The 25,897-nt window shown below is 42.2% G+C and overlaps 1 protein-coding gene across 1 annotated transcript in view; it reads right to left on the reverse strand.

Moving 5' to 3' along the window:
- The window catches only part of norpA (no receptor potential A), a 506,175-nt gene that overhangs the window by 360,215 nt on the left and 120,063 nt on the right, over window positions 1-25,897 (reverse strand). Inside the window, exon 2 of the mRNA XM_080274227.1 lies at window positions 8,850-8,928. The gene's annotated coding sequence lies outside the window, so the exon portion shown is untranslated. The remainder of the gene's footprint in view (window positions 1-8,849; window positions 8,929-25,897) is intronic.

The following is a 25,897-nucleotide window of genomic DNA, read 5'->3' on the forward strand; positions in this document are numbered from 1 at the left end:
TCATTCTACCTTACCCTGCCTTACCTGCCTGACTCTGCCTTACCCTGCCTCACACTACCTTACCCTGCATCACTCTACCTTACCCTGGCTAACTCTACCTTACCCGGCCTCACTCTACCTTACTCTAACTCACTGTGCCTTAGCTGCCTCACTTTACCTCACTCTGCATTACCCTGCCTCAATCTGCCTAATCCGGCCTCACTCAACCTTACCTGCCTCACTTTACCTCACTCTGCCTTATCCTGCCTCACTCCACCTCACTGACTTATCATGCCTCACTCTACTTCACTCTGTCCCTCCCAACGCCACCTCATCTTACTGTCTCTCCCAGCCTCACACCGTCGCATCCTACCTCATTTTTCCTCACTCTACTAAACTGCCTTATCCTATTTCACTGTTCTGCCTCACTCTACCTCATTCTGCCAGAGAGAGAGAGAGAGAGAGAGAGAGAGAGAGAGAGAGAGAGAGAATTAAAGTTATATAACCAATTAGGCCAACTCAAATTGCTTTAAGGCCAATGGTGGATGAATATTCCATCAATCTGTATCTATTAATTTATCTACCTAATCTGTTACATAGCCTATCCATCATATTGTCTGCCTTTCTTCAAGCCTCTTTGCTTCTATACAGTATCTACCTACACGACTATCCATATATATATATATATATATATATATATATATGCAAAAATCATTAAAGACCAAGGCGTAGCCATTGTTCACTATTTTTCTGTTGATCTTTTCGAGTTTTCAACAGAAAAATAGTGAACAATGGCTACGCCTTGGTCTTTAATGATTTTTGCATAAAAGAAAACATTCTGCCTAATTATACTAATATATATATATATATATATATATATATATATATATATATATATATATATATATATATATATATATATATATATATATATATATCTACCATACTACCTACTTATCCATCTACTTCTCTGTGTATATTTGTCTATCTGTTGGTCTATATACAACTGCTGACCAATCCCTCTACAGTTCATACCTTCAATCTGCGTATCTATCAATCTATTAACCTATCAGTACCTACCTACCAATCTAGTGCATCCATCTATCCACCGGTATCTACCTATCTACCCGTGTACACTAACCACAAGCACACTGACAGCCAGAAATAGACACCCAGTACTCCTTATGGCATGCAAAGGAGGCCAAGAGGCAGGTGGTGTGTAATAATTTTAACTCCTCGGCTAAACACTTTCCTCAGCAATAACAAACTTCACCAGCTGGCACCCTCTGACACCACTGCAAGTAACAACCACATTAAAAAAATAAGTGACGTCATCTACCAAGGCCCCAATCATGTTCAAATCTACCAGCTGGCAACTAGTGACGTCATACCTAGCAGCCAATCACATCGCTCTTTCAGCTGGCAACTACTGACGCCATTCCCAGTATCCAGTGACATCCAACTCCACCTGCTGGCAACTAGTGACGTCATCTACGGGTCTCTATCACATTCAAATCTGTCAACTGGTATATTTCAAGGAACCAATACCGTTAAAACCTACCGGTGAGTGATATCACTATAAGTAGCCAATTTCACTCATAGAGAGAGAGAGAGAGAGAGAGAGAGAAGGGGGGGATGGAAACTTGAGGATGATAAAAAGGAGGAAGTTGGAAAATGGGCCTGCGAAAAAGTAAACAAACCCCTCTCGATGGCTACACTCGTGACGTCATCCTAACCCAGCCAATCACGCTCCCCAAAACCCACAAACCATTTCACCGACCACAAGCGGCAGGAAAGAGAGGGGATTCTGTGAAACGAAACGGAGGAAAACTATGGTGATGAAGAAAGACCACCATGTTAAATCTGGAGGTAGGAAGATAACTTGGAAAAATAAATAATGGTCACACACTAAAATATGAGGCAAACATAAAAACACGAAGTATGCATCAAACGGCGTGAAGACAATGACTAGGATAAATAAATACTGTCTGGCAATGAACGATAACAGAACAGAATCTAAGAACAAATTTAACGCTTGACAAACAAACGTCTCATCTTTTGCACGAAAAATTACGTCGCGCTGCACCCACTAATCACAAACGAGAATTCAAACACAAGCACAAAATCAAAACGCAAACCAACCATACGATGAACTGAGGGAAAGAAACTAAGATGTGGAAGGAAAGAAACGTTAAAACAAACAATGACAAAAACGAAGGGGAACAAAAATAAACAAACCCCTCTTTATGGCAACACTAGTGACGTCATTCCGGTAGGCGACCAATCACGTGCCAACTGCTTTTAAGAACATGAGGAGAGAGAGAGAGAGAGAGAGAGAGGGAGGGAGGAGGGGGGACGAAAGAGAAGACAGGAATTAAAAAAAAAAAAAAAAAAAAAGCGAAGAAGAGGGGTAGGATGAAGGAAAAAAAATAAAGACCGCAGCGAAGAAAAAAGGGAAAGAAGGTAAGCATGAGAAAAAAGGAAATAAAGACCGAAGAATAAAGAAGCAAGTATGCAAAAAGACAAGAAAAATATATGAAAAAAAAAAAAGGCGAAATGAGAAACAGGCCCAAACAAAACCAAACAGAACACTGTACATTAAAAAAAAAAAAGGAGGAGGGGGGGATGAAGGAAGGAGGAGAGGCGGATCTTAAACAAATACACAATGTTTTTCTTTGGCCGCCATGACAGTTTGGGGGGTGGGGGTTACTACCAGTCGATCCGTTATTCATTTGCTCTTCATTCTTTCATTTTTAACATTCTTTCAGTACCGTACTTCTTTTTTCCTCTTCCTTCTTGCCACCTTTTAGTTCCTTCAATCCTTAGTTTAGGTCTATATACAGTACACATAAAACTCCAGTGCACACACACATGCGTATATAAAAACTCGCACACACACGGGCAGACACAATGGCATACACTACGAGAAACAAATACACAAACACAATGAAAAAGGCACCAGCAGGAACTCAGGAATATTTCAACGGCGCTTATGGCAGGGTAGCACACACATCCACACACACATACACACTTGCCTGTTGTTTCTGATATTATTAAATCTTGCTATTTTTACTGCACCAGAACCTCCATTCCTCCACCTTCAGTCCACCACAATATTCCACGATATCGTCCCTTAATTTGCAACGACACAAATCTCTGTCCTTCATTATCGCTCAATATCCTTGGCATTCTTTCTCTCGAGACCTGTCATGGAAAGATCACATTATTTTTCCAGCAATATCCCCTTCGCAGAGACTGGGTGTGTTGAACCGACTGTGTGTGTGTGTGTGTGTGTGTGTGTGTTTTACCCCCAAGTAATTTTTTGGCAGCTGCAGAACAAGGGCATTATTAAATTCTGCGCCAGGGACAGCTTTTATGTGTTTGTGTGTGTGGCGAGGGGGCTCACAGGATGGAGGCAAAGGCTTTTCGTCACATCAACTTCCCTCCTCATGACGAATCCCTTACATTTTCCTCTCTCTTCGCCGCAAACCTGCATCACTATCGGTGTTTCAAAGTTCACTGCTCTTCAGAACTATCTCTTTGCATTCCTCCCCTGGTACTGCAGACAAGTAGTACCAAAACACTCTCACCCCTGTTTCACCTGCCTCTCCAATGCAAGATTTACTCCGTACTCCTTTGCATCAAGCATGTACCTTGCCATTCTCTGACGTTACCATTCATACTTTGCATTTCCCTCTGCCAATGACCTACAGTAATTTCATTTAAATGCCGTGTGTCCAGGTATTTCAAAATGAACCAATGTACAGTTTAGTTCTCTTTCAATTACTTTTCTCAAGAAAGAACAACTTTTTCCAAGATTCCTGTCTTTGGTTCTTTCTTACTGCATGATACACACACACGTCGGTTTAAATCTTGCCCGCTCACGCGCACACACAAATCTCTCTTTCTCTCTCTCTCTCAGTATAGCAAGGGGGAATGCATTTTACAGTATATGGTCCACGGAATGCAACTCATAAACCCCATTACAACAGGGCAGACGCTCTACTTGCTAAGCCACCACACACACACACACACAAACCCGGAAGAATACTGGGCTACCTCCTTCATTAATATATCGTAGTTTTTTCATTAACCCCTTCACTCTCATGACGCATTTCTTCACTTTATTCTTCCTATTTACAGACTATATTTTCACCTTACAAAAAATTTCTAATAATGAAATGGTTATGAAGGCTACATATTGTTTTATGTAGAGAAGAAGGAACAACAGGATAGAAGTCGGCAAACTGTTTCCTCCTAGAGAATACAAAAACAAGATATACCTCCTTCCGTTCGAAAAGTTTTTCCAAAGTTTAAAAACAAAATCAGAAATTACCAATTAAAAAACAAACGGCTTCAGACTATAGCGGTTACCCTTGCAATGAACAAGTTATTCTTGCTTAACAGATTTCTCCGTTACTTCTCTCTCTCTACATATATATATATATATATATATATATATAGATAGATAGATAGATAGATAGATAGATAGATATACATATGTGTGTGGTGTCTACTCATCTCCCTGTCACCTGACGCCGCATCTTGTGAGGGGTGGGCTGGACAAGACGCGGTCCAGGCTTTTCTGTCGTACCTCAGTAAGGACCCCTCTTCCCCACACATGCCACCAGCCTTCCCTCACACACATTCGCACCTTATCTCTCCACATCACTCTCGGCCTCCCTCTCCTCCTCCTCTTCCAAGTAGCCCTTCCATCTCACTCACATACACTATACTCTCCCGGTCAGTCCCTCACTCTCCATTCGCTCCACATGACCCATCCATCTGTGTGTGTGTGTGTGTGTGTGTGTGTGTGTGTGTGTGTGTGTGTGTGTGTGTGTGTGTGTGTGTTATAGCAGTGAGTCACATTATTTCATTAAGGCTTGTGTTGCATCATGAAATCATCACAACGTCACTAATAAATACACATCCACGTGACCAGTAACTTAATGTCAACCCTGTTAAGGCGACAGAAATCATTTTTCCTGGCAACCTCCAGACACTTCTGTTCAGTGCAGGAATGGCGTGTAGTGGCACAAGGGTCAACAGTAATACAATAGTACTGTACTAACTAGTGTTGTGAGCAAGTCTTTTACTACTTATAACACCCAGGACAGATGTTTCGTACTGAGGGGATTCATGAAGGTATTATGTAACTCAAGTTCGAACTCTCCACAAAACTGAATTAAGTCGGATGACGGCAGGACTATAACAAATGACGTCATTGGATTGAAGGTGCTACTATTATCATCTATGCGATTATTAACAATGCTAGTGTCTAATTATAAAGCTTAATTAAATACTTTGTCTGAAACACCAGCAAAACCCCCGCTACTGCATAAACTTAGGAGTGTAGGGTATATTTTCAGCCACACGGCCCCCCAGAAACCCCTACAGAAGACGGCTGTATACCTAAGTGAATGGGCAAGATAGCCAGCCAGGCCAGGTGAGGATAGGGAGGGGAAGGGAGAGACCAAGGATAAAAATGGCTGGATGTAGCAATGCAGTGTGTGTTGCTGCAAGTGACGAAAACTGCATTGTGTTTTATCTAGGCGGGGCACATAATGGCGCCACCCTGCATGTCCTGCGAGACCGACTTAGTAAATGAAACACACAACGTGGACGGTATATACAGGTGGGGTACAGCCGGGAACTGGGAAGGCTTCAACACCTAATAAGACGAGAGAATGGATGCACGTAAAACCTCTAAGTTTGTGCGCTCTCGTATCCCTCTTTTTTCCCCACCCTACAGTGTCTACATAACTACTAGCATATACATACATACATACATACACACATACATACATAAAAACACTTTAGGAAAAACAAAAACGTACATATAAACAATCTTACATACATACGTACAAATATTCGCACATACGGTGGCTCAATCGGTAGAGAGGTGGGCTACAGTCCCAAGGGACCCAGGTTCAAATCCCCGCTGGGGCAGGGAACAGTTTAAGGATTTGAATTACATTAAATCAGGCTTTACTGATCTACCAGAAGCCCCGCCGACATGTCGTAAAAATACCCCCGCTAATACCAATACACCAGTCCTGTATGAGACAGCCCTAGCATGTATTCAATATGGACGGTGGGTGTTAGCGCCGAAGTGGTGACATGTAGAGGTGCATGGTATGTAGGAGGACTGCTGGGCCTTGATAGCAGGCTGTGAAGCCTATGCCCAGAGTCGGACACACACACACACACACAAAAAAAAAAAACATTAACATACACAAACGTTCTCTCTCTCTCTTTACTTACGACTCGAACAATAGCAGACAACAATAGGTTTCCATCATCCATATTGAGAGAGAGAGAGAGAGAGAGAGAGAGAGAGAGAGAGAGAGAGACAGACAGACAGACAGACAGACAGAATGTGGAAAACACTCATATGAGTTAATGATAGAGTTAAAAAAAAAAAAAGACAAAAACAGACCATGGGAATATTAATAAGAAAACAATACGTATATGTTGAGAGAGAGAGAGAGAGAGAGAGAGAGAGAGAGAGAGATGGTTACCACACCTGCTAACGATCATCCTTACACCTGGCTCTTTCGCTCCACTTGTTCGACACAGTTCTCTCTCTCTCTCTCTCACTAGGGTTTTTCTTCCAGTCTCTCACTATCTGCATTATATATCTATCTACCAAACGATCTATCTTCTTATATCTATCAACACAGTTCTCAGATTTATCATTCACACTTCTCAAACATTCTCTCTCTCTCTCTCTCTCTCTCTCTCTCCGCTCTCCATTCCCTACCAGTTATGTGTTTACTGCTGGAGAGAGAGAGAGAGAGAGAGAGAGAGAGAGAGAGAGAGAGCACCCTACAATCCATATGGTTCTCAAGACGGGAACAACACCTTTAAGATGTGTGTATGGAGGAGGCAGGGAGGGAGGGAGAGAAAACAGAAGGGAGGGTGGGAGGGGAGGGAGAGAAAACAGAAGGGAGGGTGCGATGGAGGGAAAAAAAAAACAGAAGGGAAGAAGGGAGTGAAACCAGAAGGGATAGAAAAGAAAGGGAGGGAAGGAGGGAAATGAGGAAGTGTTAAGGAAGTTTATGGAGGGAGAGAAAAGAGGAGGAAGGGAGGGAGATAAAGAATTAGGAGAGAGGGGGAGAATAGTGGAGGGAGGAAGGGAGAGAAAAAGAAGAGACAGGGAGAGAAAGGAGGAGGAAGGGATGGAGAGAAAGGGAGGGAGAGAAGGAGGGAAGCAAAGAGGAGAGAGGGAGAGAAAAAGAGGAAAAAAGAAGAAAGACAAAGAGGAAGGAGGGAAAGGAAGGCAATGGGGGTAATAAGGGAGTGAATAGAGGGCAGTAGGGAGAGAAGAGAGGAGGGAAGTAGCAAGGACGGAGAGAAGGGAGAGAAAAGAGGGAGGGAAATAAGGAAGTGTTTAGGTATTGTCTGGCGGAGGGAAGAAAGGGAGGGAGGGAGAGAGGGAGGGAAACAAGGAAGTGTTAAGGCATTGTCTGGGGAGAGAGAGAGAGAGAGAGAGAGAGAGAGAGAGAGAGAGGAATGGAGGGCTTTAAGGAAATGATGGGAAACTGTTTAACGGAAGGAAGTAACGGAGGGAGGGAAGGCGGAAACGAAGGAAGCGTATGGAGGAAATGGGGGAGAGAGAAGTGGGGAGGGAGAAAAAATATCTAAGGGAGAATAAGGGGAGAGGAAGTAGAAAGGGAAGATAATAGGTAAGCTGGAGGGAAAACAGGAAGGAGAGAGAGAGAGGGGGGGGGATGGGGGGAAATGAAAGGAGAGAGAAACGAGAATAAAGGAAAGGAGGAAGAAATGAAGAGGGAAATACAGTGGAAGGAAGCAAGGAGGGAAGGAAGGGAGGAAAGGAAGAAAATATATGAAAGAAGAAGGAAAGGCGAAAGGTAACACAGGAAAGGAACATAAGGATGAAAGAATGAATAAACGAAGGATGGAAGGATGGAAGAAAGGAAGGAAGAATGGGAGGAAAGAACATAAGGTGAAAGAAGGAAGGAAGGCAGGACACAGGAAAGAAGGATGCGAGGAATGCATGAAGGGAAGAAACAGAGGAGGACGAGAGACAGGAAGAAATGAAGCGAAATAATATACAGAAAAAGGGAAGGAAAATGAAACTACGGAGAGAAAAGAAGGAAAAAACATAGATTAAGAAGGAAAGCAGGAGAGAATGACAAATAGAATGAACAGGTGAAGGACATGTAGGAGGTGGATGGAAGGAAGGATGGATGGAAAGGGGATTTAGGAAGGAACGAAGGAGGGAAGGAAATTCAGGAGGGAGGAAAGAAATGAAGGGAGGAAAGAAGAAAGGAAATGCAAGATGGAAACGAGGAGAGAAAGGGAAGGAGGGGAGAGAGAGAAAAAAAAAAAAAAAGAGTAAAGAACGTGAGCGAAGGACAAAGTTGGACAGAAAAAGATTGAGTTAGAAGTCTAAGTCCCTCTCTCTCTCTCTCTCTCTCTCTCTCTCTCTCTTTCTCTCTCTCTTTCTTTCTTTCTTTCTTTCTCCCTCTCTCTCTCTCTCTCTCTCCTTTGTTCGTTAAACGTGTCTTTAATGTAAGCCTTCCAGTATGAGAGAGAGAGAGAGAGAGAGAGAGAGAGAGAGAGAGACAGACAGACAGACAGACAGACAGAGATGAAGCCTGACACACGATAAAAGGGCACAAAAAAAGGCAGCATTACCACAGGCAGGCAGATAGACAACGAGGAAGATAGATAGATAGATGTAAATACGTATCTTACTACACGCAATACTGACAGACTTCAAATAAAAATAGATTGGTAAATGCACACATACGACTACTGATAGATAGATAGATAGATAGACAGATGGGGCGATAGACAGCTAGTCTCCTTGTGGCCGTGACGTCATCTATTGTTGGTGTTACCTGATTCGTTCCAGACCAAACGTTCCGCAGTAAAGGGCAGCTGGAACAAATTGGCCCACGAATGGCGGACCGGAACACACTGGGAATAAAGGGCAGGAGTGAAACAAACTGAGAATAAAGGACATGAAACAAAATGGGAATAAAGGGTGAGTGAAACAAATTGGGAATAAAGGGCATGAAACAAAATGGGAATAAAGGGCATGAAACAAACTGGGAATAAAGGGAGTGAAACAAACTGGGAATAAAGGACATGAAACAAACTGGGAATAAAGGGCATGAAACAAACTGGGAATAAAGGACATGAAACAAACTGGGAATAAAGGACATGAAACAAACTGGGAATAAAGGACATGAAACAAACTGGGAATAAAGGACATGAAACAAACTGGGAATAAAGGACATGAAACAAACTGGGAATAAAGGGCAAGCAAAAACAAATTATGGATAAATACTGACTGAATAAATTGGAATATGGAAACAAATTCTGAAGGATAACAGGAAAAATATATTGGTCTACAAATAATTTCGAGGGGAGAGAATACCCAAAAACTGAGGTGGAAGAAGCTAGGGAGAAAATGGGAGAGAGAGAGAGAGAGAGAGAGAGAGAGAGAGAGAGAGAGAGAGAGAGAAATGAGTATGTGATGCGGAATAAGCCTCTTCAGTTGATATATTTCTCCTATTAATCCATCTTCCGCCTGTCAATTTCCCTGATCCATTAACAACAACTTCAGCAGCCACGGGGTTAACTAAACGTCCACCTAATCCTTCCCATTCCAAAAGTTTTGTCCGAAAGTTAATATAACGTTGTGGAGATAAGAAGTACACGAAGAAAGTCATCGGACTGAAAAGATTTATATATCGCTCAACAACTTCTATCCGTGTGTGTGTGTGTGTGTGTGTGTGTGTGTGTGTGTGTGTGTGTGTGTGTGTGTGTGTGTGTGTGTGTGTGTAACCATATTCATCTTCGCTCCTCCACCCACCCTTTAACTCACACAATTATATTCCACATGCTGTACATCTGATCAGTAATTTACACGTATATCGTAAGAATTTAGTTCAGGACAAGACAATACACTGGAAACTTGAGAGGAAGCCACGGAAAAGATCAGAATAACTAGTAATTAATCCCTTCAACCTCAGGACGTCTTTCCCTCACTTATTCCAGCATCTTCCAGGCGGGTTTAGTCAGCTTAGGGGATTATTTTTGAGCTGGAGGGAATAGCAAGCCATCAACCACAAGAGATCCAGCCAAAATTCTGTAAAGTAGTTTGAAGGCGGCCTGATGAAAACGATAATCATGTCCTCGTGGTGAAGGGGTTTGACTGTACTCTCTTCACCTTAACTTGGTCCAGATTTTCGTCCAATTGAGGCTTATTTCATGTGGCAGACACAGGTAATGCTACGGCCCTACGAGTACATCTTTATCATTGCACCACCTTGCGCCTACGGGTACGTCCCTGTGCTAATCCCTTGTCACAGGTCAGCATTCAAGACAGAGGGATGGCAATTTTAGGCCAAGTTAAAGTGAAAAGAACATAGGCTAATACTTAGACTCCAAACGCTTTGAATACTGAATGGCAGTGCGAATCATCTTTACATTTTACGCTACCTTTCCTACCACCACAATCACACACACTTTACATTAAACTGACACCTGGTAATCTTGTGGGTTACATTCCAATCGTCCAAAAGGGTTTACATCAGAAGGTGGGCTGGGTTGACTGCTCACATAATGCCGCTGAGGGAAGAGCGACTGGTCACACTTTTTTTTTTTTTTTTTGGTTTGTTATTTTTGCTTCCACTAGTTATACGGTATTCAGCATGGAGGTGGGGGGGGGGGGATGTCTTTGTGAATGGGTACATCAAGGCTGCTATAACCTGTCCACTAGAAAAGTCCCTCCAGAGGTGTCTAAAACCGTCTGCAGATGGCAAGAAGAAACTAAAATATGCGTCATCGGATTGAAAAGACTAAATATCAGGACTAAACAGATTAGCCCCGAGCCCCTAAGCTCTTGATAATGCAATAATAATAATAATAATAATAATAATAATAATAATAATAATAATAATAATAATAATAATAATGAACGATAGCTAGACATAATGTAAAAATCCAGGACTGCATCGTGCACGGGTGAATTAATTAGGGCTTGAAAGGAATTTGTGAAAAACATGAAAATGACTGGTGAATGACGGGGAATGATTTGATGATGAGAATATATTGGAGGGACTGTGAATGTGATGATAGGTGGAGATGGTGAGGACGGGATATGTGATCATGTGCAGGTGGAGAAAGTCAGGAGACCAGACTGATAACAAGAGTATGACATGAGGCGGTGGTAGTAATAATAATAATAATAATAATATGACGATGATGATAATCATCATCATCATCGTCACCATCATTATCATCATCACCATCATAATAATAACAGTAATAATAAAATATGATGATGTGGAGGTGAATAAAGTGAGGAGAAAAGCCTGATAACGTGCACGAAATGAAACAACAATAATAATAATAATAATAATACATGATGTGGAGGTGAAGAAAATGAGGAACAGCAACAACAACAACAGCAATAATAATAATAATAATAATAATAATAATAAATATGATATGGAGGTGAAGAACATGAGGAGACCAGGCTGATATTACGAGTAAGAAATGAAGAAATGGTATCAAAAATAATAATAATAATAATAATAATAATAATAATAATAATAATAACGAAAGAAAAGCATTCGGGAGCCCAGTGCTAATCGCCCGCCAGAATATGCTGTTGACTAATTTACAAGTTACTTAAAAACCAACTGTGAAGAAAATTCGCAAAACTCTACGGAATTCAGCCACTGCATTTCACCAAAAAAAAAAAAAAAAAAATCCATATTAAGACTCTAGTTGGTCTTTGGTAGCCATTTTGGTGACCTAGACCTTGACCCCGAGTGCCCATTTTCGAACTCGTCCAAGATTTTGGCCATATCTTGATACCCTGAAGGTTTCATGTTGATTGCTCAAGTCGTTCATGTGATATAATAGTAACACACACACACACACACACACACACACACACACACACACACACAGACGCGGGCAAACACCAAGGCGGGTGATAATAATAACCATAATAGTTCGATGAAGGTGGGGGAGGCCAGGAAGCAGAGGTCGTGTAAAAGAACAAGAATGAAAATTTGGACAAGACGTGTGAAGATAAACAAAATGAAGACAAGATGGCTGGCAAGAAGTGAAAGGTGAGTGAGAGGAATGAAGTGTGGCCAGAAGAGAACTATAAGAGGAGGCATCGATTTTGTGCCTCTTGTATTGTGCCAGTGCTGCTGGGTGTGTTGTTGTTGTTGCTGGGTGGTGGTGGTGGTGAAACTGTATATATATATATTACATACAATGCTGTTGTAACTGATGGTGGTGACTGATAATTGTTGATGTTGTTGATGAGGCTGTTGTTGTTACTGTTATGACGTCAAGGTGAGTGTACTGTTTCTCCTCTCATCCTAATTTGGAGAGAGAGAGAGAGAGAGAGAAAGAGAGAGAGAGTTATTGTTATTGTGAATAGGCCTAAGTGAGGTAACAACTCTGCCTCCGTCTCTCTCTCTCTCTCAGCCTTCATCCTTCTTTTCCTCCATCCTTCCTCCCTTCCACCTCCCCGTCCCTCCCATCTCACCTCCTCCTTTCTCTCCCTCCATCTCTCTCAATGCCTCTTTTTCTCCTCTCTCCCTTCTTCCCATTTTTCCGTCGATCCTTCATTCCTAAATCCTATCTCCTTCCCTCCTTCTCCCCTCTTTTCCCTCCAACCCTTCGCCCCTCTCTCATTCCTCCCATCCTCACTGTTTCCTTCCATCACTACTGTTTAGCTTACCTCTTCCTTCCTGCCCTACCTCCTTCTTCCCCTCCCTTCCTACCTCCTCCCCCACTTTCCCTATCTTCATTCCTCCCCGCTTCCCCCTTCCCATCTCCCTAACCTCCTCCTGTCTTTACTGTCATTTCCACCTTTCCTAAGTTCTCATCAATTCCCTCCTTTTCTCTTCCCTCTTCCTCCCCCCCCCCTTCCATCTGTCCCTGCTGCTTCCCCCCCCCCTCTCTCTCTCCATTCGTCCCTGCTACTTCTTTGTTCCCCCCCCATCCATCTTTCCCTACTCATTCCCCCCTCTCCCCTCCCTCTCTCTCCTCTCTCTGTCTCTCCTTGCTTCTTCCCTCCTTCCTCCCCCCTCCCCTCTCTCCATCTGACCCTGCTCCTCCTCTCTTTCTCTCCCCCCGCCCCCCTCCCTGTGAGGCTGAGATAAGTCACGATATTGTGGAGACCAAAGGAATCCAGGCTATGTCTCTCTCTACCCCCCCCCCCATATCTCTCTCTCTCTCTCTCTCTCTCTCTCCCCTAGTCTTTCTTTCCACAGTCCTTTTTTTTTTTTCTTTCTTTTTGCGATCTTTTCTTTCTTGCATCCATTATCCATTCTACCTTGTCTCTACCTTCCTTCCATTCATCCATCATTTCTCTCCCTCCCTCCCGTCTTTCCCCTCCGTCTCTAACCCCTCCTTCCTTCCTTCCTCCATGCTTCTCCACCCACTCTCATTTACTTTCATCCATCCATCCTCCTTCCCATCATTCCACCCTCCTTCTCTTCTCGAAATCTTCCTTGCTTCCTTCTCCCCCACATCCTCCCTCCCTTCCTTCATTTACCTCCTTATTTCCCTATTTTTACTTCCCTCTCCATCTGCCCCTCCCTTCCCTCTTCTCTCTCCCTTCCCTCTCTCTCTCTCTTCCCCCTCCCCCCTCTCTCTTTCTCATACAAAACAAATGCCAACCAAATTCTCGGCCTCAAAGAATTTAAAGCCAGGCATATTGTGGCATTCTATTGAGAGAGAGAGAGAGAGAGAGAGAGAGAGAGAAATAGCCTGAGAAGCAGATGATAAGTTGATGAAGGGGGAAAAAAGCGGAATCACACACACACACACACACACACACACACACACACACACAAATACACACACACACAGACGAAGGGACAGTAGGTCATCTGAAGGTCAAAGGACAAACTCTCTCTCTCTCTCTCTCTCTGGCAGAGTCGATTGGTGGATGTGTTTCGGTATTTGCATGATAGAGCTGGAAGGAAATGTAAACGGAGACAGGAAAAAGGTGCGAGGGAGTATGTGCAAAAGGTGGCGTGGCGTAGGAAGAGAGGGGGTCGTTAATGAGTAGGCACAGAAACGCATCCACGTCCTTTCGAAGCAGTCACCCCTTACAGGACGCGACGCCAGGCAGATTAAACAGAGATACAGACATGGAAATATATGAGTATATGTAGGAGTGTTTGTAGTTTCGGTCGTTGTTATTCCCCACTACATTTTTCCAATCCTTTTTCGTGCATGGGTTCGATTCTTTCAGGTCACTTTATTTATTTATTTTTATTCTGAGATGGTAATAGGGATGTGGGTCGATCTCCTACCATTCACCCACTCAATATGATGACGTCTTAGTTTATTCTTGATATCTAGAGGACAGTATTCAACTTCAGACGTGTGGTAATGGCGGGGCTAATGGAGGCTAAAATAATCTCTCAAGCAGAAAAGTCGTTCCTAGTCTGAACACAATCGTCTGGAGGCGGGAGAGGGGACTAAAATAATTTGGGTTACAGCAATCTAGCCTCGAACTTCTACAATTTCTAAAAAAAGCAAGATTTGGATGGAATCATCTTTACTATACCGAGGCTGTCTTTTTCATTTTGTTTACCTGTGGGTGATTTCAATCAGTTCCAAGGGGAACTCTGTGAATGACAGAGACAGAATCTGGTTCAAACACTGTCAGTACAAAGGGTCCTTAAAGAGGTCAGGAAAATCGTGTGGTGGTGGTAGTAATACACACAGTGACACGCGATGCCGTACTCAGTGAGGCTGACACAGGTGGTTCGTCACCATTAAAGAACTTCCGGTGACAATATAACAAACGCGTCATCGTACCAAAAGGGTTAATAAAGGCCTTTTTTAAGCCCTTCAGTACGAGATGTTTTTCTAAGCTTAATAAAATCGTCTACAGATGATAAAACACAACACAAGCGCGTCATGGTCCCGAAGGAATTAACTTCAATGCCATGTCGTGTTGTTCATTTTGATCTTGTTACTCCAACATGCAGGTTGTACTCACCTCACGTCACACCTCCTGAAGTGTGTGTTGGGGAGAGGGGGGTAATAATGGCTACCACGTATACCTAACCCATCTTGTTCGACAAGTCTCTCCTAAGCCAAATAAAATCTCTCCTACGCCAAATAAAATCGTGTAGGTGTAGTAAAAACATTTATAAGTCATCTCAGTGTAGGTGTTAACAAGTGTTTTCTTACCATTTACTGTGTGATCCGTTCTAACCTCAACAACAATCCTGTGGTACCAACAACACTTAATATTAATAAAATCATAGTTCTAGTGAAAGGGTCACCCTACCAGAGATTCATTCTGTGATAAAGAAAACCGTCTGGTGGTGGCGGGAATTTTTAAAAAGGAGTCGTCGCACGGGAAAGGTTTGAAATGTTATTTTAACCCTACTGGTGAAAAGGAATTCTTGAGTAAAAATAAAATATCGTATGTTGAGTGTAAAAATGAAAAGCGGGCGTACTCATACGGAAGTGTGTGTGTGTGTGTGTGTGTGTGTGTGTGTGTGTGTGTGTGTATCGTGTGTTGATTGTAAGAATGAAAAGCGGGCGTACTCATACGGAAGTGTGTACTTATATACCGTATACATATATATATATAAAATACACACACACACACATATATATACATATATATATATATATATATATATATATATATATATATATATATATATATATAAAATACACACACACACATATATATATATATATATAAAATACACATATATATATTGTGTGTGTATATATATATATATATATTTGTGTGTAATATATATATATATATATATGCTCCATCAGTACAAGATCCTCCCTGAGGTTAATAAAACCTCTGTGGTGGTAGTAAGAAAATAATTACGTCAGCATACTGAATGGCTAATTGAATGAGGGAATATGAAGGTGGCAGGAGGCGTGAAAGGCCTAGAATATGGTTAAAAGATATGGTAAATAAGGGTGCAGGAAAGAGAGGTACAGAAGCTAATGATGATACAGAAGTAACAAGCGATCGAGCACCTGGTTGGATGAATTCTGTGAGGAGTGAATGACCAGGGTTTGGCACCGCTTTTAACATAAATTTTGGACGGACTCGTGTCGGGTGGATGAATGGAAAGCTACATGGAAAATGAGCTGTACCCATCCGATGGAGCCAGGATTCCGAGGGCTTCAATGATGAATGAATGTGGCCCATTCAACTGGATAAACTTAGTATGTCATTAGACCATTGTTTTTCCTGGTTTTCTGGACCCTACCTCATACCACCCGTGGGTGGGAAAGGAGGTCTGCAGCATGATGATGATGATGATGATAATATCGGCAGTGGTGGTAACAGTTGCAACATTACCAGCACTGGCAATATCACTGGCAATATTACTCTTACAAACATAATCATAATAATTCATATCAAAATCATAGCTATTCTATCAGTAATACTATTAATGTGTGTGTGTCAGACGGTTTTAGTCAACTCTCCTGACTACCTGAGACGGTTCCTGCCTCACACACACACACACACACACACACACACACACACACACACACACACACACGAGCAGATGAATAAACATGAATGCATACATAAATACGTAGACACCTGTCCCTAAAAGAGAGCATATGTACAAAAACCACCACCATGATCACAACCACCACCACCATCATCATTTAACATTACCATAACTACTATCACACCAGCAACTGCCACGACTACCACTCTCATCACAACCACCACCACCATCATCATTTAACATTACCATAACTACTATCACACCAGCAACTGCCACGACTACCACTCTCATCACAACCACAACTATCAAAACAACCCTTATAAGTCATTACCACAACTAAAACCATAACATACTACCATTAGCATCATAAACTTTACTTTCATCACAACTATCACTATCCTCTCACCCACTACAACCATTACTAACAATACTATTTACTATCGTTACCTTAACTACAGCAACTATAACAACTACCACTACTACTTTACCACCACCATCACAACCACTACTACTTCTTTCACTTCATCCCTAACCGAAACAACTATGACTACCACTACCTCTACAACAACTACCAGAACTGCCATCCCCCTCACAACATTCACCAACCTTTCAGCCACAACTACCACCACGAATGCTACCACAAAACAACCACAGCTACCATCACTTTCACCACCACAACAACCACAGTCCACTACAGCACAATCGCTTCTGCTCTAAATGCTCCCTCCACCTCAGTGCACTTTCACCAAGACATTTAAACATGGCCGCCCTGTCCTCCCCTCCCCGGTTCCCCGATGTAAACAAAAAACAGCTGACATGCCACGTGCGTTTGTTTTGGTCCAGGAGCCAGGCTTGTATCTGTGTTGTTGTCATGGCGATGGATGTGTGCGGCATGTGCTGGTGATGATAAGTGATTAAATGATAAATGATAAAAAACAATGGATAATGCTCTGCAAGTCCAAAATAACTATTTGTGGTCGTAGTAGTAATATTCTTCGATTATGACAACTATTACCACAAAAAATTATACACAGATTCCTATTATTACGAAGTTCAAACAGGAATACAATACATTAACAACAACACCACCACCACCAAGAACAACAATCATCATCATCATCATCATCATCATCATCATCATCATCATCATCATCGTGGTGCTAGGAGGGGACGCTCACCATCTGCTCACTAGATGTAGTGCTGCTCTCGGGTGACTGCCCTTTCCTCTCTTCCTTCCTTCCTTTTCTGTTTTTCTTTCCTTCATTCTTTCCTCTTCCTTCTGTCAACGGGTGACTCTACACTGAGTGACACACCAAACGGTTTCCTGTACACCAGGAAACCATTTACTACGCTGGGTGGTAACCATATAACCAAATTATGGCGCCTGATGGTTTAGTGGGTAATTATGGCGCTCCAATCGGATTGAGCCAGTGAAGGTTTATATCCAAAGGGTGTTTGGGGTTTATTGCTCACGTAATGCCACTCAGGGATGAGTGAGGCTGGTCACTCTTATCTTAAATGTCAAGAACGACTTGCCTGGCCCCGGGCTCTTAAGATCATGGGGCTTCACAGGATTAGACAATGTATGTATGTAAAATCATCACCACCATCATCATCACCATCACAACACCAGCAGCATCACGCCATCACCACCAACGTAAACAACAATCAAAATAAGCTCACAATAAATAAAATAATAATAATAATAATATTAATAATAATAATAATAATACCCATAATAAGGGAAATACTAATATAACAGCCACAGTGCACTCAGGCCACCTTGCTCCCTAACGAAGCCATCTTACTCCATTATGCAAAACACTATTAATGAATGCAAAATGAAATTGGCTCTTTTATTAAATTTGTGGTGCTGAGAGAGAGAGAGAGAGAGAGAGAGAGAGAGAGAGAGAGAGAGAGAGAGAGAGAGAATGATTAAATTGTCCTTGTTAAGTTGTATATATATATATATATATATATATATATATAGATATATAGATATATATATATATATATATATATATATATATATATATATATATATATATATATATATATATATATATATATACCGTATATACTGTATATACACGCAAAAATAGGTAAATATATACAGCATAAGACATCTACTTTTTAATCCAGTACATGTATCTCAATAATGTTTATCTCATAGCAAACCATTTTGAGGTCAATAATTTTGTCTAATTATTCTTCAAGTATCAACGGATACCAAATGAACTAAATCCCTGAGTAAATTTGTGTACCATTCTACTCCCTGCCATAAGGTACATATCAGGTTAACTGCATTCAGCCACTACTGTGCTGGCAACTCCGGTACATCACATGCTAATATTCCACAACTACTTTCAAACCAGTACCTTCTTATCTCAACCCCTTCACCACCAGGTATCCCTTTGCGATGACTAAATCGTCTGTCGGTACGAGGAATTAAGTATAATGCGCCATAGCAATGACTGAATTAATATGAGCTGTTTTAACCTATTCAATACGAGAGGGTCTTCCTGCTGACTACCCCCGCCTGACGGTAGCAAGAATAAAAGATAAAAAATATATATAAATCACTGTGAAGGGGTTAACGCAGGTTGTTTGTAACCCCTGCAAAACGAGGTCCCACCTGAGGTAAGTGAAACTGTATGGAAGTAGAAAAAAAAAAAAAAAGGAGGGGGGGGGGAAGTCCCAGTAGCGTAGTTAATAACTGATTTCTATTTTCAAGACTGCGTTCGCCAGCTGCTTACATTTAAACACCTTCAAGTACGATGACGATTTTTCTGTCTTAAATCTATTCTTGATACCACCAGAATTTTTATCAGCTTAGGAGAGAGGCCTCGTAGCAAATGGTGGGGTGACTGACAACTGTACCTCAGACCCTACAGTAGAGGTAAAATAGATAAACAAAGACATGTGGCCTGTGTCAGCAAGAATATATGACAGACTTCCCCGGGCTGACGGGATTAAGAGCTTCGCCCACTTACAATCATGTCCCCAGCTACTGACTCCCACTTAACCCACCTACCCCCACCTCCACCCATCTCTCACTCACACACTACCTACACCTTACTTCCCATCTACACCCACTACACTAATTTAGTCGTTCTCATTCACATCAACACCTACACTCACTCGTCTTCACTCACTAACCCACACCGTCAAATCCATTCTACCCATCACTCTAACCCACCTCCATCCACTACAGTATATCCCATCAACTACCTATTTAACTCACACCCATCCATCTACTCATCTTCACCCACTAGCAAACCTAGATCCATTCTGTCTACATACACTTCCCTCCCATAAGTCAAGCCCATATACCCACCACTACACTCGTCTTATCATCAATACCCACCCTCACCTACTAACACGCCTCGTAAAATCCACTCTAACCCACCTACACTCACCAATACACCACCTAGCCCACCTGCCACGTAACCACCTTCACTTATTCACTCACAACCAACAATATACTCCACCCACCTGCCATGCACCCATCTACCCCATCTATCCCCACCAAAGTATAGCCTACCTGCCTCACTTTGACATTTAATATATGCTGCCGAAGTCAACAGTTTGTGCCCAGTGTGTCACAGTTGAGTGGCCGGGTCCCCTACTGAGGAATGTAGGTCAGGTGAAAGGTGCAGCAGGTGGAAGGGCAGGTACCTGTGAGGGACCCAACTGCACCCTCCATACCACAGGTTTGGCTGACCGTAAATTAGGGTTGGTGATTGTTTTGTTGTTTGTCTTGTCATTACATTTATTTGGCTTTGTATTAAGGATTAAAAAATTAGCATCAGTAAGGCTGTGGTGACTCGGTAGTTAACGTACTCATCTCGCGATGCGTATGTCCCGAGGGCAGCGTTCGACACCAAAGCTGCGTCAGTCAATTACCCCTTCACCCCGATGATGTGTTTTGTATTCCATTACTGGTACCACCTGACGACTAGATTCAGCTCTGGCGACATTTTATCAACTGGAAGAGTTAGATAAGACCTTCATTAACACCACTACCGACACATTCTTCCTCGGCTGAATACAACTGTCTGCTGACAAACCGTTCAAAATGGAAATGTGTCATCAGACTGAAGGTGATGCAGTGTGTGCTGATGGTATGTCCTTTTATAACTTGCATATCTCTGAACAGTAGGTTATACTGATAACATAAATACACGTACTGTATACACTCCGACATACACAGTCATTATAATACTTCTAATTTCACAAGCATCACTCGTATTACATAGACCCCTTTGCCATCCGTACTTTGCCAGCACTGGGAAGGGTTAATGCAGGCTAACACTCTAACCTTCAAGAAAAAGGTACTGTTCTGTGGTGAACTATACAGAGACTTCGATTACGGTTGCATCACCATCACTATGACAATCCTTATTCCAACCTAAAAAAATATCTCAGAATATGATTATTATTTTTATTTGCAATACCAGGAGAAGCATCATCATTACCACTATAATACTCCAGCCCCATAATACCGCACTACCCTTTGGAAAGTGTAGGTGAGACCCAACCACCTCAGCTTAAGATGTTGATATATCATTCTTGCTGCTTCCAGACGATTTTATTGGTCAAGAAAGATATCACAAACTGGAGGAGTTCTATGCGGGCTTGATGACCCTCTCCACCACCAGGGTGCTCCCCTGCCGTGGATAAACTCGTGTGGCACAAACATGAGGTACTCGTGGTGAAGGGGTTTAAGTGATGTTGGGGTGCGGACACAAAACCACCAGACCTTCATCCTCATGACAAAGTATTCTTATTATTCACAAGATAATGCTCAATTCAAGGAAGGCTTTTCGAACAGGAGGGGTTAGACATAGAAGAAGCCTTTAGCTATCCTCCCCCCCCCCCAAAGTCTCCCGTCGGATCAAATCACCTGGAGGGGGTAATAATAAAATAACGAACAGGTAATTGTATACTAAGAGACCACCACACGACGGTCTGGCTTCCATACAACACTATTCAGGATTTCCCTTTACTATTATCTTAAGCATTTCATTTCTTATCGTCACCATCATCATCTTACTCCTTTTACTCCAAGGTTTTATCATTCCTTTTAATATTTCATACACTTTCCCTCCGCCCATATGACTTTCTCTTCCTTCCTTCCTTACTCCCTCTCTCTCTCTCCATTTTTTTTTTTTTTTTTTTTTTTTCCATCAACGTTTCCCTTCCCCCTTCATATGTTTCCTCCACTTTCTCTCCCTCCCTCCCTCAAAATTTTTCCTCCACTCTCCCTCCATCCAAGCTTCTATTCCTCCCTCCCTCCGAATTCTTCCTCCACTTTCCCTCCATCCAAGCTTCTCTCCCTCCCTCCCTCCGAATTTTCACAACACTTTCCCTCCATCCAAGTTTCTCTCCCTCCCTCTCTCTACAAATTTCTCCTCCACTTCCCTCCATCCATTCAAGTTCCTCTCCCTCCCTCCAGATTTTCCTTCGAATTTCCCTCCATCCCTACAAATCTTCCGTCAGCCTTCTCTTCCGTTTTCTTTACACCTTTCAAAATTTTCCCTCCACTCCTCCATGTTTCTCGGTATCCCTCCAAAGTTTCTCTCCATCCCTCCAATCTTCTCCTCATCCTTCAAACTCCACCTTCCATGTTTCCCTCCACCCCTCCTAATTTTCCCTCCATCCCTCAAGAGCTTCTTCCAAGTTTCCCTCCATCCCTAAACAGTTTCCTCCACGTTTCTCTCCATACCTCCAAAGTTTCCAACCAAATTTTCCTCCGATCTTTCAAATTTCCCTCCGTATTTCACTCCATATAACCCAAGTTTCCTCTAAATTTCTCTCTCTCTCTCTCTACATCTCGCGTGTTTCCTCCAAATTTCTCTCCACCCCTCCAAAGCTTCCCCAGTTCTTCCATCCACAGTTTCCTCAATGTTTCTCTCCATACGATACCTCCAAATTCCTCTCCACCCTCCAAAGTTTCCTCCAAATCTCTCTCCACCCTCCAAAGTTTCCTCCAAATCTCTCTCCACCCTCCAAAGTTTCCTCCAAATCTCTCTCCACCCTCCAAAGTTTCCTCCAAGTCTCTCTCTCCACCCTCCAAAGTTTCCTCCAAGTATCTCCACCATTACAAAGTTTCCTCCAAGTCTTTCTCCACCCTCCAAAGTTTCCTCCAAGCCTCTCCAACACTACAGGAGTTTCCTCCAAGTCTCTCTGCATCACTACACAGTTTCCTCCAAGTCTCTCCACAACTACACAGTTTCCTCCAAGTCTCCACAACTACACAGTTTCCTCCAAGTCTCTCCACCACTACAAAGTTTCCTCTAAGTTTCACCACCACTACACAGTTTCCTCCAAGTCTCTCCACCACTACAAAGTTTCCTCTAAGTTTCACCACCACTACAAAGTTTCCTCCAAGTCTCTCCACCACTACAAAGTTTCCTCTAAGTTTCACCACCACTACAAAGTTTCCTCCAAGTCTCTCCACAACTACAAAGTTTCCTCTAAGTCTCACCACCACTACAAAGTTTCCTCCAAGTCTTTCACCACCACTACAAAGTTTCCTCCAAGTCTCTCTCCACCACTACAAAGTTTCCTCCAAGTCTCTCTCCACCACTACAAAGTTTCCTCCAAGTCTCTCTCCACCACTACAAAGTTTCCTCCAGGTATTCCCTCCACCCCTCCCCAAACCCTACCTGTGGGGGCCTGTGATTGGCTGAGGCTCTGGTGACGTCACAACTCACCTGAGGACAGAAGGGCGGGAGTCACAAAGGTGGTAGATAAACGGACACTAATAGATACACAGGCAAATAGATAAACGGACACTGATAGGTACACAGGCAAATAGATAAACAGACACTAATAGATACACAGGCAAATACGTACACAGAGAGGTGGATACATATTATACACAGGAATATACACAACACAGAGAGATGTGGATATATATATACAGAAACTGATACACAGTGACTGGTGTGTGTGTGTGTGTGTGTGTGTGTGTGTGTGTGTGTGTGTGTGTGTGTGTGTGTGTGTGTGTGTGTGAGAGAGAGAGAGAGAGAGAGAGAGAGAGGAACACTAGGATAATACGTATACACAATATTACACAGAACATTAACATTATAACGAAAAACAAAACATACCAAACACGGTGAGTGGCAAGAGAACGTAATAGCACTCTCTATAGGAATTACGTGTTTTTCCCTCGCTGTCCGTTTAATACACACACACACACACACACAACTCTAATCTTTACAAAGGGAGAGTAACGACGACATTGAAATTCTCTCTCTCTCTCTCTCCCTCTCTCTCTCACACACACACACACACACACACACACACACACACACACACAACTAAATTACCTGTTCCCTGCCTTGACAATGCAATCCCAATATGCAAATCACATTATTTTTTGCAATTTCACCAAGCAAAATGGTTTATTTTTATGAAGTTCCAGACTATATTAATAATGCATAAAATCTGTGTGTGTGTGTGTGTGTGTGTGTGTGTGTGTGTGTGTGTGTGTGTGTGTGTGTGTGTGTGTGTTAGAGAGAGAGAGAGAGAGAGAGACAGAGAGACAGACAGACAGAGAGCCATATCCCGGCATTTCTCTTTTACGTTTCATCCCTTCCTTTGCGTCTACTCCTTGTGGTCTACGGGAAGGTGTTCACAATACGGCGAAATATACACAGATACAGCAATACAGAGAGAGAAACTAACAGAAAGACTGATTATGACAAACAAGTACAAAATTATATACAAAGGTAAGTGGACATGATAAATACTGCGACTGTCATTTGTACACACACACACACACACACACACACACACATATATATATATATATATATATATATATATATATATATATATATATATATATATATATATATACACATACAGTATGTACTCGTATAGTATGGACAGAGACAGGAAGAGGGGTGGGTAGCTTGACAGTGTGCAGAATATGGGTCAGACCTGGGGTTGTCAACCTTTTTATGTTCGACGGTCACTTAAAGAAGTATGTTGTATCTATGAACCACTCTGTGTCATTACATTATCGATTCCAAATCATTTTCAATCACAAACAATGATCAGATCTTAGTACCGAAAACAATATCAAACAATACGATAAAAAATGTGTACTTCTTTGTCTGCAACATAATTCTTCATACAGGAAAACATTAAAAACAACGCTTACTTACACGAGTAACCATATCCATCTATTCGGAAATGGGGATAAAGTGTAAACAGAAAAGGGCGTGAAGGCTGAGAGGAAAGAAGAGCTCTGAAAAAACGATGGACAAGAACAAACAATTTATGGGAGATGGATGGAAAGTGAGGGAAGTGTGAAAGAAGGTGAGAGAAAAAGGAAACATGATGAGAGGAGAGGAAAGCAGGGTGAGACAAAGAGAAGGAGGGTGACGGGAAGAAACTTGGAGGAGGAGGGGGCACTGTTTGTTACCAGAGTTTGTATATTGGACTGAATGGCAGACAGGGCGCATGGAAGGTCAGGTTCAACACTCCACACAGAACGGTGTTTGTCCTTACTGCCAACAGTGTGCACAACCCAGACGCACACACCTATACCCAGCAAAACTTTACATTTGTCACATCAAGGTAAGCGATAAGGCACACAAAAAAATGAACAATGATTCTTTTACATTATGGTCACTTTCCATCGTTCTGTGGACCACCAGGAAACAAGTCTTGACCCACAGGCTAAGACCCCCTGTGTTAAGCATAGGGTGAGTGACCTAGGAAGCCTTACATCACCGTATACTGTGCTAGGGCTTCACCTACTTACATCATTACCGTATTTATACATAGTCCTAAAAAATTATACATACACATACTTTTCAATAACCTACACATACATGTACACATAAATACACAGACTAAACATGTGTAAGCTTTACACAAATGTACAGTAGATGGAAAAATTATCGCGCAAGAGGGAGTCCCACGATATCTGAAATGACCACTACAGCCCGTGTAGTCCCCCAAAGATTTATCTCCTAAAATTTGCACCTACATGCAATAACGACACCCACTAAACCATTTTAATCTTAACTTGGCTCTGACTCTCGTTGTTTTGCAGTTTTTTTCACATGTCTCAGTGACAGGAAAAAATGCTCCAGCTCTCTATTCTTTCCATAACACTACCTCGTGGCTAGCAACCTATTCTAGTGCTAATCTACTGTTACAACTCAGCATTCAGGATGAAGAGACGCCAGTTTTAGGCCAGATTACAGTAAAAAGGGTACAAGAAGTGTCACAAGAAATCGGTAAATTACATGTCATCCACATCAAACTAAGCTTACCTGTGTGGGATGATATAATCATACATTTTCAGCAGCTATCACGTGAGCTGGCAAAATGTTCCACGTCAATATACAGGGTAATCGTAA

This window comes from Coenobita brevimanus, chromosome 57 (genome assembly GCF_032717465.1).
Source record: "Coenobita brevimanus isolate Jiangsu-jjx chromosome 57, ASM3271746v2, whole genome shotgun sequence".
Lineage (NCBI taxonomy): Eukaryota > Metazoa > Arthropoda > Malacostraca > Decapoda > Coenobitidae > Coenobita > Coenobita brevimanus.